The sequence below is a fragment of the Pseudophryne corroboree genome, chromosome 3 (assembly GCF_028390025.1).
Source record: "Pseudophryne corroboree isolate aPseCor3 chromosome 3, aPseCor3.hap2, whole genome shotgun sequence".
Lineage (NCBI taxonomy): Eukaryota > Metazoa > Chordata > Amphibia > Anura > Myobatrachidae > Pseudophryne > Pseudophryne corroboree.
Genome location: NC_086446.1, coordinates 676,009,416 through 676,023,537, shown reverse-complemented (window position 1 = coordinate 676,023,537; position 14,122 = coordinate 676,009,416). Strand labels below are relative to the sequence as shown.

The 14,122-nt window shown below is 46.4% G+C and overlaps 1 protein-coding gene across 1 annotated transcript in view; it reads right to left on the bottom strand.

Annotated features, from left to right (window-relative positions):
- The window catches only part of PDZD7 (PDZ domain containing 7), a 163,791-nt gene that overhangs the window by 132,059 nt on the left and 17,610 nt on the right, over positions 1–14,122 (bottom strand). The window lies entirely within an intron of this gene.

Here is a 14,122-nt window from a genome sequence, read left to right as displayed (position 1 = left end):
AGGGGTCTCCTGTGCATTGCCAGGGGTTTCATGTGCGTTGCTAGGGGTCTCCTGTGCATTGCCAGGGGTTTCATACGTGTTGCTAGGGGGTCTCCTGTGCGTTGCCAGGGCTTTCCTGCGTATTGCCAGGTATCTCCTGGCCGCTGCATCAGTAAAGTTAGGGAGGGTGGGTGCGGGCATCAGTGGTTACTGCTAGCCCCCGCAGCCCCCGCAGTAGATTGAGACGTGCTGGGGGCTCTGGAAGCGCTTCTGTACCATAGTAGTGTAAAAAAAACACCCTCTTAAAATGCCCGCTGCCGAGGAGACAGGCGCTAGAGGTCAATTGTGACCTCTAGCATCTGTCTCCTCCTTGGCGGCGGCCATTTTTTGTTTTTTGTTTTTATTGCTATGGTACAGAAGCGCTTCTGCAGCCCCCAGCGCGTCTCAATCTACTGCGGGGGCAACGGGGGCAAGCTCTACTGGGGTAACGGAATCGGCGCCTATGCTGGCGGCGCTCATTAGCAAACGGTTCTCAGAACCATACCTAACATTAGGTATCGCTTCTGAAGAACCGGTGCGAACCGGCTGAATCCCACCACAGGGTCATTCCGAGTTGATTGTACCTGTGCTAAATTTAGCACAGCTACGATCGTAAACTCAGACATGCGGGGGGACGCCCAGCACAGGGCTAGTCCGCCCCGCATGTCAGTCCGGCCCCACCGCAGTCAAATACAAAAGCATCGCACAGAGGCAATGCCTTTGTATTTGAGGAGTAACTCCCGGCCAGCGCAGCTCCTGTGGCTGGCCGGGAGTTGCTCGTCGCTCCCGCTGGCTGCAGTGGCTGCGTGACACGTCACGCAGCCCGCCTCCCAAACTGTCCGGCCACTCCTGCGTTGGCCGGACCGCTCCCCCTAAACGGCGGCTTAACGCCGCCGTTCAGTCCCCTCCCGCATAGCGACCGCCTCTGTCTCAAAGACGATCGCTAGGTAATGAAAGCTGCCATGCGCCGGCGCAGTTCCGACCCGATCGCTGCGGTGCGACACACTGCAGCGAGCGATCGGGTCGGAATGACCCCCAATGACAGTAGCTGAATGGTTGATATGTTATCTCTGTCCAAGCTTTGATAAATTTCCCCCTAACACTTTTAAACCAACATAACCCAACTCTCACAAAAAGTTTCCCAAATTTTTTTCCAAGAAAGAAAAACAAAACAAATGATGTTACTAATACTTTATTTTATTGGTGCATAGAAACATTTCATCGACTTTTATGAAAATAAACGTCTTTCTGGCTTTGTTCTATGTCTTTCCACCAAGGCCTAAATGTTACTAAGACAGATAAAGGACTCATACATACATGTGTTAAATGGGATGCAGGTATGTTACCGGCGCTCGGAATACCAGCAGTCAGCATGCCGACGCAGGGATCCCGAACACTATAAATGCCGGCAGTCGGAATGTGATCCACAGGGGCTATTCCCATGACACCCACAGAGTGGGAATAGAACCTGTGGCGAGTGCAGAGAACCACCAAGCCCACTGCATGGCGAGCGCAGCAAGCCCGCAAGGGGCTTTATTGCGCTCGACCCCCCTCCCCCCCTCGCCCTGCTGGCATTCTGCTGCCGGGATCCTGGTTTTGGTATGCTGACTGCCGAGATCCCGGCAGCCGACATAACATACCCAACCCGTGTTAAATCCGATGGTTGATAAAGCATAGGAAATGATCTGTGATGCTGGGGAAATATACTGTAAGAGAACGAACAACCTTGTCTCACATCAACGCTATTGCCTAAAGCTTTCATAATCGCTAGGTAGAATACTGTATTAGGAATTCCTGTCAAAGCAATATGTAAAGTACTTAGGGGTTGATGTATCAAAGCCTGGGTGAAGATTTATTTATTATTTATTATTAGCAGTTTCTTATATAGCGCAGCATATTCCGTTGCGCTTTACAATTAGAACAACAATTATAGAACAAAACTGGGTAAAGACAGACAGACAGACAGAGGTAGGAAGGCCCTGCTCGCGAGCTTACAATCTATAGGGAAATAGGCATTGATACACAAGGATAGATGCTACTTGTCACATAATGGTTCCCCAGGTTGCTAGGTTCTTAATGGGTTGTATATGATATGATCACCCAGCAATGTTGGAAGACAAAATGTGAGTTTATGTGGACTGTACAGAGGGGATGTAACTTGATAGGGAAGCTGTGAAGGTTATGTGTGTGGGTCAGAAATTTGGTAGGCTTGTCTGAAGAGATGAGTTTTCAGAGAACGTTTAAAGGTTTGGAGACTAGAGGAGAGTCTTATTGTGCGTGGGAGTGCATTCCACAGAGTGGGTGAAGCCCGGGTAAAGTCCTGTAATTTTGAGTGGGAACAGGTAATACATGTGGATGAGAGACGCAGATCTTGTGCAGAGCGGAGAGGTCTGGTAGGGAGATATTTTGAGATGAGTGAGGAGATGTATGATGGTGCAGTTTGGTTAATAGCCTTGTATGTAAGTAAAAGTATTTTATATTTGACACGGTAGAATACCGGTAACCAATGGAGGGACTGACAGAGCGGATCAGCAGATGAAGAACGTCTGGCGAGGAAGATTAGCCTCGCAGCTGCATTTAAAATGGATTGAAGTGGTGATAGCCTATGTTTGGGAAGACCAGTAAGGAGACTATTACAATAATCAATGCGGGAGATGATGAGTGCATGAATTAGAGTTTTTGCAGTGTCTTGTGTAAGATAAGGGCGTACTTTGGATATGTTTTTAAGGTGCATGTAACATGATTTAGAGACAGATTGAATGTGTGGAACAAAGGACAGTTCAGAGTCAAGGGTGACACCTAGGCAACGAGCTTGTGGGGTGGGGTGGATAGTTGCATTGTCAACAGTTATAGAGATATCAGGTTGGTAACTACTCTTAGCTGGTGGGAAAATAATTAATTCGGTTTTGGAAATGTTGAGTTTGAGGTGGCGAGATGACATCCAAGATGAAATGGCAGACAGGCATCCAGTGACACGAGCCAATACTGGTGGTGACAAATCTGGGGAGGATAGGTAGATTTGAGTATCATCAGCATACAAATGATACTGAAATCCAAAGGAGCTGATTAGTTTACCAAGAGAGGAGGTATAGATTGAGAAAAGCAGAGGACCTAAGACTGAGCCTTGCGGTACTCCAACTGATAGAGGTAGAGAAGAGGAGGTAGAATCAGAGAAGTGAACACTGAAAGAGCGATTAGATAGGTAGGATGAGAACCAAGAAAGGGCTGTATCCTGAAGACCTAGGGATTGTAGTGTTTGTATGAGAAGAGAGTGGTCAACAGTGTCAAAAGCAGCAGAGAGATCTAGAAGAATAAGTAGTGTGTAATGGCCTTTTGATCTAGCAGTGACTAGATCATTCACTACTTTGGTCAGTGCCGTCTCTGTGGAGTGTTGGGCACGAAAGCCTGACTGAAGTGGATCCAATAAGTTGTGCGAGTTAAGAAAGTGTGTAAGGCGAGTGTAGGCAAGCCTCTCAAGTAGCTTGGAGGGACTGGGTAGCTGGGAAATGGGACGGTAGTTAGAGAGTGTGTTTGGGTCAGAGTTGTGTTTTTTTAGAATGGGAGTAATGACTGCATGTTTAAACAGAGAGGGAAAGATACCAGTAGAGAGAGAGAGATTACAGATTTTAGTTAAGGTTGGGATAAGCACAGGAGACAAAGTTTTACTGACCTGTGAGGGTATAGGATCAAGAGGAGAGGTAGTGGAGTAGGAGGATGAAAAGAGTGTTGATACTTCATCTTCACTTGTGGGATCAAATGAAGAGAAAGTGCCAGAGGGTTCAGGTAGGGAATTGAGCAGGTCACTGGCTGAGTTAGAGCATACCATTTCATCTCGGATTTTATCAATCTTATCCTTGAAGTAGGAAGCAAGTTCTTGTGCACGGATAGTAGCTAGTGGGGGAGGTGAGGGAGGGTAAAGAAGTGATTTAAATGTATTAAAAAGTCACTTGGGGTTGTTGGCATGATAAGAGATGAGAGATTGGAAATATGTTTGTTTGGCAGTGTCCAGGGCCTGACGATAGGACTGGTAGGTAGTCTTATATGTGAGAAAGTCACTTGGATTCTGAGATTTCCGCCACTGACGTTCTACTTTACGTGACAGTTTTTGTAAGTGTCTTGTTGATTTAGAATGCCATGGTTGGCATCTAAGCCTACGTGGAGTGTGATGGGTAGCTGGAGCCACTTCATCAAGGGCACTCTCTAGGGTCTGGTGCAGGTGTGATACAGCAGTGTCAGGTGTAGTAAATGTAGAGATTGGTGAGAGCAGTTGTTGCAGAGAAGTGGAAAGTTGTTGAAAATGTATATTGTTAGTATTTCTGCGGGTTAGAGGAGGCTTGCTTGGTTTTAGTGTCCTAGAATTTAAAGTAATAAAAGAGATTGTGAAGGTGATCAGGTTGTGATCAGAGAGAGGGAAAGGAGTGTTAGTGAATTCGGAAACTGAGCAGAGCCTGGTGAACACAAGATCAAGGCAGTGGCCCTCATGGTGAGTAGAGGAGTTGGACCATTGGGTTAGGCCAAGAGAGGAGGTTAGAGAGAGGAGTTTGGATGCATGAACAGATTGTGGACTGTCAAGAGCTATATTGAAATCGCCCATAATGATGGTGGAGATGTCAGAGGATAAGAAGTGTGGGAGCCAGGCAGAGAAATCTTCTAGAAATTGTTGTTTAGGTTGCCCAGGAGGGCGATAGATAGCTGCAACACGCAGAGAGAAGGGGGTGAAAATCCTGATAGAGTGAACTTCAAATGAGGTGAATGCGAGTGATGGAACCTGAGGTAGAACAGTGTATGTGAAAAACTGAGACAGTAAGATTCCGACCCCACCACCTTTACTATTATTAGGCCTAGATGTGTGTGAGAAGTGGAAACCACCATGTGACAGTGCTGCAGGGGAGGCAGTGTCTGATTGTGTGAGCCATGTTTCTGTTATAGCCAGCAGATTAAAGTTGTGAGATATGAAGAGGTCATGGATGGATGTTAATTTGTTACAAACAGAGCGTGCATTCAATAAGGCACATTTTAGTGATTTGGAGGGGGATGGGAGACACGTGATATTTATGAGGTTAGATGGATTTCTATGTTGTTTTGAGATAGCAGAGTGTGAGAGGGAAAGGTGGTTGGGGCCTGGATTTGGTGATATGTCCCCAGCTAATAAAAGCAGAAGAGTGAGATATATATTGGTGGATGTTTGCGAGTGTTTGTACTAGAGATGAGCGGGTTCGGTTTCTCTGAATCCGAACCCGCCAGAACTTCATGTTTTTTTTCACGGGTCCGAGCGACTCGGATCTTCCCGCCTTGCTCGGTTAACCCGAGCGCGCCCGAACGTCATCATGACGCTGTCGGATTCTCGCGAGGCTCGGATTCTATCGCGAGACTCGGATTCTATATAAGGAGCCGCGCGTCGCCGCCATTTTCACACGTGCATTGAGATTGATAGGGAGAGGACGTGGCTGGCGTCCTCTCCGTTTAGAATTAGAATAGATTAGAGAGACACTTGATTTACTAATTTTGGGGAGCATTAGGAGTACTCAGTAGTGTACAGTGCAGAGTTTTGCTGATAGTGACCAGTGACCACCACTTTTATTTATAATCCGTTCTCTGCCTGAAAAAAGCGATACACAGCACACAGTGACTCAGTCACATACCATATCTGTGTGCACTGCTCAGGCTCAGGCCAGTGTGCTGCATCATCTATTATCTATATATAATATTATATATATCTGTCTGACTGCTCAGCTCACACAGCTTATAATTGTGGGGGAGACTGGGGAGCACTACTGCAGTGCCAGTTATAGGTTATAGCAGGAGCCAGGAGTACATAATATATTATATAGTGAGTGACCACCAGACACACAGTGCAGTTTATTTAATATATCCGTTCTCTGCCTGAAAAAAGCGATACACACAGTGACTCAGTCAGTCACATACCATATCTGTGTGCACTGCTCAGGCTCAGGCCAGTGTGCTGCATCATCTATATATATTATATATCTGTCTGACTGCTCAGCTCACACAGCTTATAATTGTGGGGGAGACTGGGGAGCACTACTGCAGTGCCAGTTATAGGTTATAGCAGGAGCCAGGAGTACATAATATTATATTAAAATTAAACAGTGCACACTTTTGCTGCAGGAGTGCCACTGCCAGTGTGACTAGTGACCAGTGACCTGACCACCAGTATATAATATTAGTAGTATACTATCTCTTTATCAACCAGTCTATATTAGCAGCAGACACAGTACAGTGCGGTAGTTCACGGCTGTGGCTACCTCTGTGTCGGCACTCGGCAGCCCGTCCATAATTGTATATACCACCTAACCGTGGTTTTTTTTTCTTTCTTTATACATACATACTAGTTACGAGTATACTATCTCTTTATCAACCAGTCTATATATTAGCAGCAGACACAGTACAGTGCGGTAGTTCACGGCTGTGGCTACCTCTGTGTCGGCACTCGGCAGCCCGTCCATAATTGTATATACCACCTAACCGTGGTTTTTTTTTCTTTCTTTATACATACATACTAGTTACGAGTATACTATCTCTTTATCAACCAGTCTATATATTAGCAGCAGACACAGTACAGTGCGGTAGTTCACGGCTGTGGCTACCTCTGTGTCGGCACTCGGCAGCCCGTCCATAATTGTATATACCACCTAACCGTGGTTTTTTTTTCTTTCTTTATACATACATACTAGTTACGAGTATACTATCTCTTTATCAACCAGTCTATATATTAGCAGCAGACACAGTACAGTGCGGTAGTTCACGGCTGTGGCTACCTCTGTGTCGGCACTCGGCAGCCCGTCCATAATTGTATATACCACCTAACCGTGGTTTTTTTTTCTTTCTTTATACATACATACTAGTTACGAGTATACTATCTCTTTATCAACCAGTCTATATATTAGCAGCAGACACAGTACAGTGCGGTAGTTCACGGCTGTGGCTACCTCTGTGTCGGCACTCGGCAGCCCGTCCATAATTGTATATACCACCTAACCGTGGTTTTTTTTTCTTTCTTTATACATACATACTAGTTACGAGTATACTATCTCTTTATCAACCAGTCTATATATTAGCAGCAGACACAGTACAGTGCGGTAGTTCACGGCTGTGGCTACCTCTGTGTCGGCACTCGGCAGCCCGTCCATAATTGTATATACCACCTAACCGTGGTTTTTTTTTCTTTCTTTATACATACATACTAGTTACGAGTATACTATCTCTTTATCAACCAGTCTATATATTAGCAGCAGACACAGTACAGTGCGGTAGTTCACGGCTGTGGCTACCTCTGTGTCGGCACTCGGCAGCCCGTCCATAATTGTATATACCACCTAACCGTGTTTTTTTTTTCTTTCTTTATACATACATACTAGTTACGAGTATACTATCTCTTTATCAACCAGTCTATATATTAGCAGCAGACACAGTACAGTGCGGTAGTTCACGGCTGTGGCTACCTCTGTGTCGGCACTCGGCAGCCCGTCCATAATTGTATATACCACCTAACCGTGGTTTTTTTTTCTTTCTTTATACATACATACTAGTTACGAGTATACTATCTCTTTATCAACCAGTCTATATATTAGCAGCAGACACAGTACAGTGCGGTAGTTCACGGCTGTGGCTACCTCTGTGTCGGCACTCGGCAGCCCGTCCATAATTGTATACTAGTATCCAATCCATCCATCTCCATTGTTTACCTGAGGTGCCTTTTAGTTGTGCCTATTAAAATATGGAGAACAAAAATGTTGAGGTTCCAAAATTAGGGAAAGATCAAGATCCACTTCCACCTCGTGCTGAAGCTGCTGCCACTAGTCATGGCCGAGACGATGAAATGCCAGCAACGTCGTCTGCCAAGGCCGATGCCCAATGGCATAGTACAGAGCATGTCAAAACCAAAACACCAAATATCAGTAAAAAAAGGACTCCAAAACCTAAAATAAAATTGTCGGAGGAGAAGCGTAAACTTGCCAATATGCCATTTACCACACGGAGTGGCAAGGAACGGCTGAGGCCCTGGCCTATGTTCATGGCTAGTGGTTCAGCTTCACATGAGGATGGAAGCACTCAGCCTCTCGCTAGAAAACTGAAAAGACTCAAGCTGGCAAAAGCACCGCAAAGAACTGTGCGTTCTTTGAAATCCCAAATCCACAAGGAGAGTCCAATTGTGTCGGTTGCGATGCCTGACCTTCCCAACACTGGACGTGAAGAGCATGCGCCTTCCACCATTTGCACGCCCCCTGCAAGTGCTGGAAGGAGCACCCGCAGTCCAGTTCCTGATAGTCAGATTGAAGATGTCAGTGTTGAAGTACACCAGGATGAGGAGGATATGGGTGTTGCTGGCGCTGGGGAGGAAATTGACCAGGAGGATTCTGATGGTGAGGTGGTTTGTTTAAGTCAGGCACCCGGGGAGACACCTGTTGTCCGTGGGAGGAATATGGCCGTTGACATGCCAGGTGAAAATACCAAAAAAATCAGCTCTACGGTGTGGAGGTATTTAACCAGAAATGCGGACAACAGGTGTCAAGCCGTGTGTTCCCTTTGTCAAGCTGTAATAAGTAGGGGTAAGGACGTTAACCACCTCGGAACATCCTCCCTTATACGTCACCTGCAGCGCATTCATAATAAGTCAGTGACAAGTTCAAAAACTTTGGGTGACAGCGGAAGCAGTCCACTGACCAGTAAATCCCTTCCTCTTGTAACCAAGCTCACGCAAACCACCCCACCAACTCCCTCAGTGTCAATTTCCTCCTTCCCCAGGAATGCCAATAGTCCTGCAGGCCATGTCACTGGCAATTCTGACGAGTCCTCTCCTGCCTGGGATTCCTCCGATGCATCCTTGCGTGTAACGCCTACTGCTGCTGGCGCTGCTGTTGTTGCCGCTGGGAGTCGATGGTCATCCCAGAGGGGAAGTCGTAAGCCCACTTGTACTACTTCCAGTAAGCAATTGACTGTTCAACAGTCCTTTGCGAGGAAGATGAAATATCACAGCAGTCATCCTACTGCAAAGCGGATAACTGAGTCCTTGACAACTATGTTGGTGTTAGACGTGCGTCCGGTATCCGCCGTTAGTTCACAGGGAACTAGACAATTTATTGAGGCAGTGTGCCCCCGTTACCAAATACCATCTAGGTTCCACTTCTCTAGGCAGGCGATACCGAGAATGTACACGGACGTCAGAAAAAGACTCACCAGTGTCCTAAAAAATGCAGTTGTACCCAATGTCCACTTAACCACGGACATGTGGACAAGTGGAGCAGGGCAGGGTCAGGACTATATGACTGTGACAGCCCACTGGGTAGATGTATGGACTCCCGCCGCAAGAACAGCAGCGGCGGCACCAGTAGCAGCATCTCGCAAACGCCAACTCTTTCCTAGGCAGGCTACGCTTTGTATCACCACTTTCCAGAATACGCACACAGCTGAAAACCTCTTACGGCAACTGAGGAAGATCATCGCGGAATGGCTTACCCCAATTGGACTCTCCTGTGGATTTGTGGCATCGGACAACGCCAGCAATATTGTGTGTGCATTAAATATGGGCAAATTCCAGCACGTCCCATGTTTTGCACATACCTTGAATTTGGTGGTGCAGAATTTTTTAAAAAACGACAGGGGCGTGCAAGAGATGCTGTCGGTGGCCAGAAAAATTGCGGGACACTTTCGGCGTACAGGCACCACGTACAGAAGACTGGAGCACCACCAAAAACTACTGAACCTGCCCTGCCATCATCTGAAGCAAGAAGTGGTAACGAGGTGGAATTCAACCCTCTATATGCTTCAGAGGTTGGAGGAGCAGCAAAAGGCCATTCAAGCCTATACAATTGAGCACGATATAGTAGGTGGAATGCACCTGTCTCAAGTGCAGTGGAGAATGATTTCAACGTTGTGCAAGGTTCTGATGCCCTTTGAACTTGCCACACGTGAAGTCAGTTCAGACACTGCCAGCCTGAGTCAGGTCATTCCCCTCATCAGGCTTTTGCAGAAGAAGCTGGAGGCATTGAAGAAGGAGCTAAAAGGGAGCGATTCCGCTAGGCATGTGGGACTTGTGGATGCAGCCCTTAATTCGCTTAACAAGGATTCACGGGTGGTCAATCTGTTGAAATCAGAGCACTACATTTTGGCCACCGTGCTCGATCCTAGATTTAAAGCCTACCTTGGATCTCTCTTTCCGGCAGACACAGGTCTGCTGGGGTTGAAAGACCTGCTGGTGACAAAATTGTCAAGTCAAGCGGAACGCGACCTGTCAACATCTCCTCCTTCACATTCTCCCGCAACTGGGGGTGCGAGGAAAAGGCTCAGAATTCCGAGCCCACCCGCTGGCGGTGATGCAGGGCAGTCTGGAGCGACTGCTGATGCTGACATCTGGTCCGGACTGAAGGACCTGACAACGATTACGGACATGTCGTCTACTGTCACTGCATATGATTCTCTCAACATTGATAGAATGGTGGAGGATTATATGAGTGACCGCATCCAAGTAGGCACGTCACACAGTCCGTACTTATACTGGCAGGAAAAAGAGGCAATTTGGAGGCCCTTGCACAAACTGGCTTTATTCTACCTAAGTTGCCCTCCCACAAGTGTGTACTCCGAAAGAGTGTTTAGTGCCGCCGCTCACCTTGTCAGCAATCGGCGTACGAGGTTACATCCAGAAAATGTGGAGAAGATGATGTTCATTAAAATGAATTATAATCAATTCCTCCGCGGAGACATTGACCAGCAGCAATTGCCTCCACAAAGTACACAGGGAGCTGAGATGGTGGATTCCAGTGGGGACGAATTGATAATCTGTGAGGAGGGGGATGTACACGGTGATATATCGGAGGGTGAAGATGAGGTGGACATCTTGCCTCTGTAGAGCCAGTTTGTGCAAGGAGAGATTAATTGCTTCTTTTTTGGGGGGGGTCCAAACCAACCCGTCATATCAGTCACAGTCGTGTGGCAGACCCTGTCACTGAAATGATGGGTTGGTTAAAGTGTGCATGTCCTGTTTTGTTTATACAACATAAGGGTGGGTGGGAGGGCCCAAGGACAATTCCATCTTGCACCTCTTTTTTCTTTTCTTTTTCTTTGCATCATGTGCTGATTGGGGAGGGTTTTTTGGAAGGGACATCCTGCGTGACACTGCAGTGCCACTCCTAGATGGGCCCGGTGTTTGTGTCGGCCACTAGGGTCGCTAATCTTACTCACACAGTCAGCTACCTCATTGCGCCTCTTTTTTTCTTTGCGTCATGTGCTGTTTGGGGAGGGTTTTTTGGAAGGGACATCCTGCGTGACACTGCAGTGCCACTCCTAGATGGGCCCGGTGTTTGTGTCGGCCACTAGGGTCGCTAATCTTACTCACACAGTCAGCTACCTCATTGCGCCTCTTTTTTTCTTTGCGTCATGTGCTGTTTGGGGAGGGTTTTTTGGAAGGGAGATCCTGCGTGACACTGCAGTGCCACTCCTAGATGGGCCCGGTGTTTGTGTCGGCCACTAGGGTCGCTAATCTTACTCACACAGTCAGCTACCTCATTGCGCCTCTTTTTTTCTTTGCGTCATGTGCTGTTTGGGGAGGGTTTTTTGGAAGGGACATCCTGCGTGACACTGCAGTGCCACTCCTAGATGGGCCCGGTGTTTGTGTCGGCCACTAGGGTCGCTAATCTTACTCACACAGCTACCTCATTGCGCCTCTTTTTTTCTTTGCGTCATGTGCTGTTTGGGGAGGGTTTTTTGGAAGGGACATCCTGCGTGACACTGCAGTGCCACTCCTAGATGGGCCCGGTGTTTGTGTCGGCCACTAGGGTCGCTAATCTTACTCACACAGTCAGCTACCTCATTGCGCCTCTTTTTTTCTTTGCGTCATGTGCTGTTTGGGGAGGGTTTTTTGGAAGGGCCATCCTGCGTGACACTGCAGTGCCACTCCTAGATGGGCCCGGTGTTTGTGTCGGCCACTAGGGTCGCTAATCTTACTCACACAGCTACCTCATTGCGCCTCTTTTTTTCTTTGCGTCATGTGCTGTTTGGGGAGGGTTTTTTGGAAGGGCCATCCTGCGTGACACTGCAGTGCCACTCCTAGATGGGCCCGGTGTTTGTGTCGGCCACTAGGGTCGCTAATCTTACTCACACAGCTACCTCATTGCGCCTCTTTTTTTCTTTGCGTCATGTGCTGTTTGGGGAGGGTTTTTTGGAAGGGACATCCTGCGTGACACTGCAGTGCCACTCCTAGATGGGCCCGGTGTTTGTGTCGGCCACTAGGGTCGCTTATCTTACTCACACAGCGACCTCGGTGCAAATTTTAGGACTAAAAATAATATTGTGAGGTGTGAGGTATTCAGAATAGACTGAAAATGAGTGTAAATTATGGTTTTTGAGGTTAATAATACTTTGGGATCAAAATGACCCCCAAATTCTATGATTTAAGCTGTTTTTTAGTGTTTTTGGAAAAAAACACCCGAATCCAAAACACACCCGAATCCGACAAAAAAAATTCGGTGAGGTTTTGCCAAAACGCGTTCGAACCCAAAACACGGCCGCGGAACCGAACCCAAAACCAAAACACAAAACCCGAAAAATTTCAGGCGCTCATCTCTAGTTTGTACTGGTGGCCAATTGCGGTTGTCAAAGTACTTGCAGAGAGGAAAGTATAAATCTCATGAGTGTTTAGAAGAGGGGAGTGGAGAATAGAAGCTGTAATGTGTACAGAGGGGTGAGTTTCAGGGATAGTGTAGAATGTGTTAAATTTGGAGAGAATTCCATGAATTGAAATTAGACACAGTAGTTTGATGAACATGCTGTGGTTGTTTGTGTTTTCTTGAGTTAAGTGGAGTTAGAGTAAGTTGGTAAAGTAAGTTACCTTTTCCTGTTGTTTTCAATGTTTGTTCAACTGTTTTTTTAACTGTTCGGATAACACACTTATTAATTCCACACTTAATAAATTCCAGCAAGCTGACCCCTTAACTGACTCTAAGGAAATACTGTCTCTGATTAGGAACAGGCCAATCTCTGAACATTTGGTCACCTGATTGAAATGCTAATTGATCATAGAACAAATTGCACAGGGTGGGTCAACAGACTAAAACTACTCTAGCTATTCACAATAAATTCAATCACATACATAGGAAATTACAAGAAAAACTTCACATACATTCAAATATAAGATGTGGTGTGTACGCAGCATTTGTGTCAGTCTGAGCCTGGTAGCATAGTAGCAATGAATTTACATACATTCAAATATAAGATGTGGTTTGTACGCAGCATTTGTGTCAGTCTGAGCCTGGTAGCATAGTAGCAATGAATTTACATACATTCAAATATAAGATGTGGTTTGTACGCAGCATTTGTGTCAGTCTGAGCCTGGTAGCATAGTAGCAATGAATTTACATACATTCAAATATAAGATGTGGTTTGTACGCAGCATTTGTGTCAGTCTGAGCCTGGTAGCATAGTAGCAATGAATTTACATACCTGAGAGATGAGAAGAAAAAAAAGGTGATTAGTCCAGTCCCAAGAAGAAGAACTGTCTGTGATTTATCAAAGCTTGGAGAGAGATAAGGTGGAGAGAAAGACAAAGTACCAACCAATCAGCTCCTGTAATTTTTTAAACACAGCCTGTAAATGAGTAAAAAGCTGATTGGGTGGTACTTTATCTCTCTCCACTGCCATCTGAAGATCCTGGTAGACCGTTGTAGCCTATGGGCTACACTTCGCATAGTCAGCTGGCAAAGCTTTCCCCCATAACCCTCTCCACAATGGCTGCTGTGTATGTGCAGTCAGCAGGAGCGCGCATGCACAGGAGCCCCAGCAGCTCTGAGAGCACATTGTAGGGATGGGTTCCATATACCTGCGGGTGCTCTATAATACATCCCGCAGTTAGAATCACATATTGCAATGCGATTCTGAGTGCTAATATTGGGCCCAGATCACATCTCACATGCAATTCATGATAAATGGGCCCCTTAGTACGTTATGTTGCAGCCCAACTTTTTTCAATCAGGTATTTGTTTATTGTTTTCTTCCATAAACAACAAAACATTCAAATAAACAATTGCAAAAACATGTCCGTGCTCTCCTTGTACTGCGTTCAATGGAGGTCATTCCGAGTTGATAGCTAGCT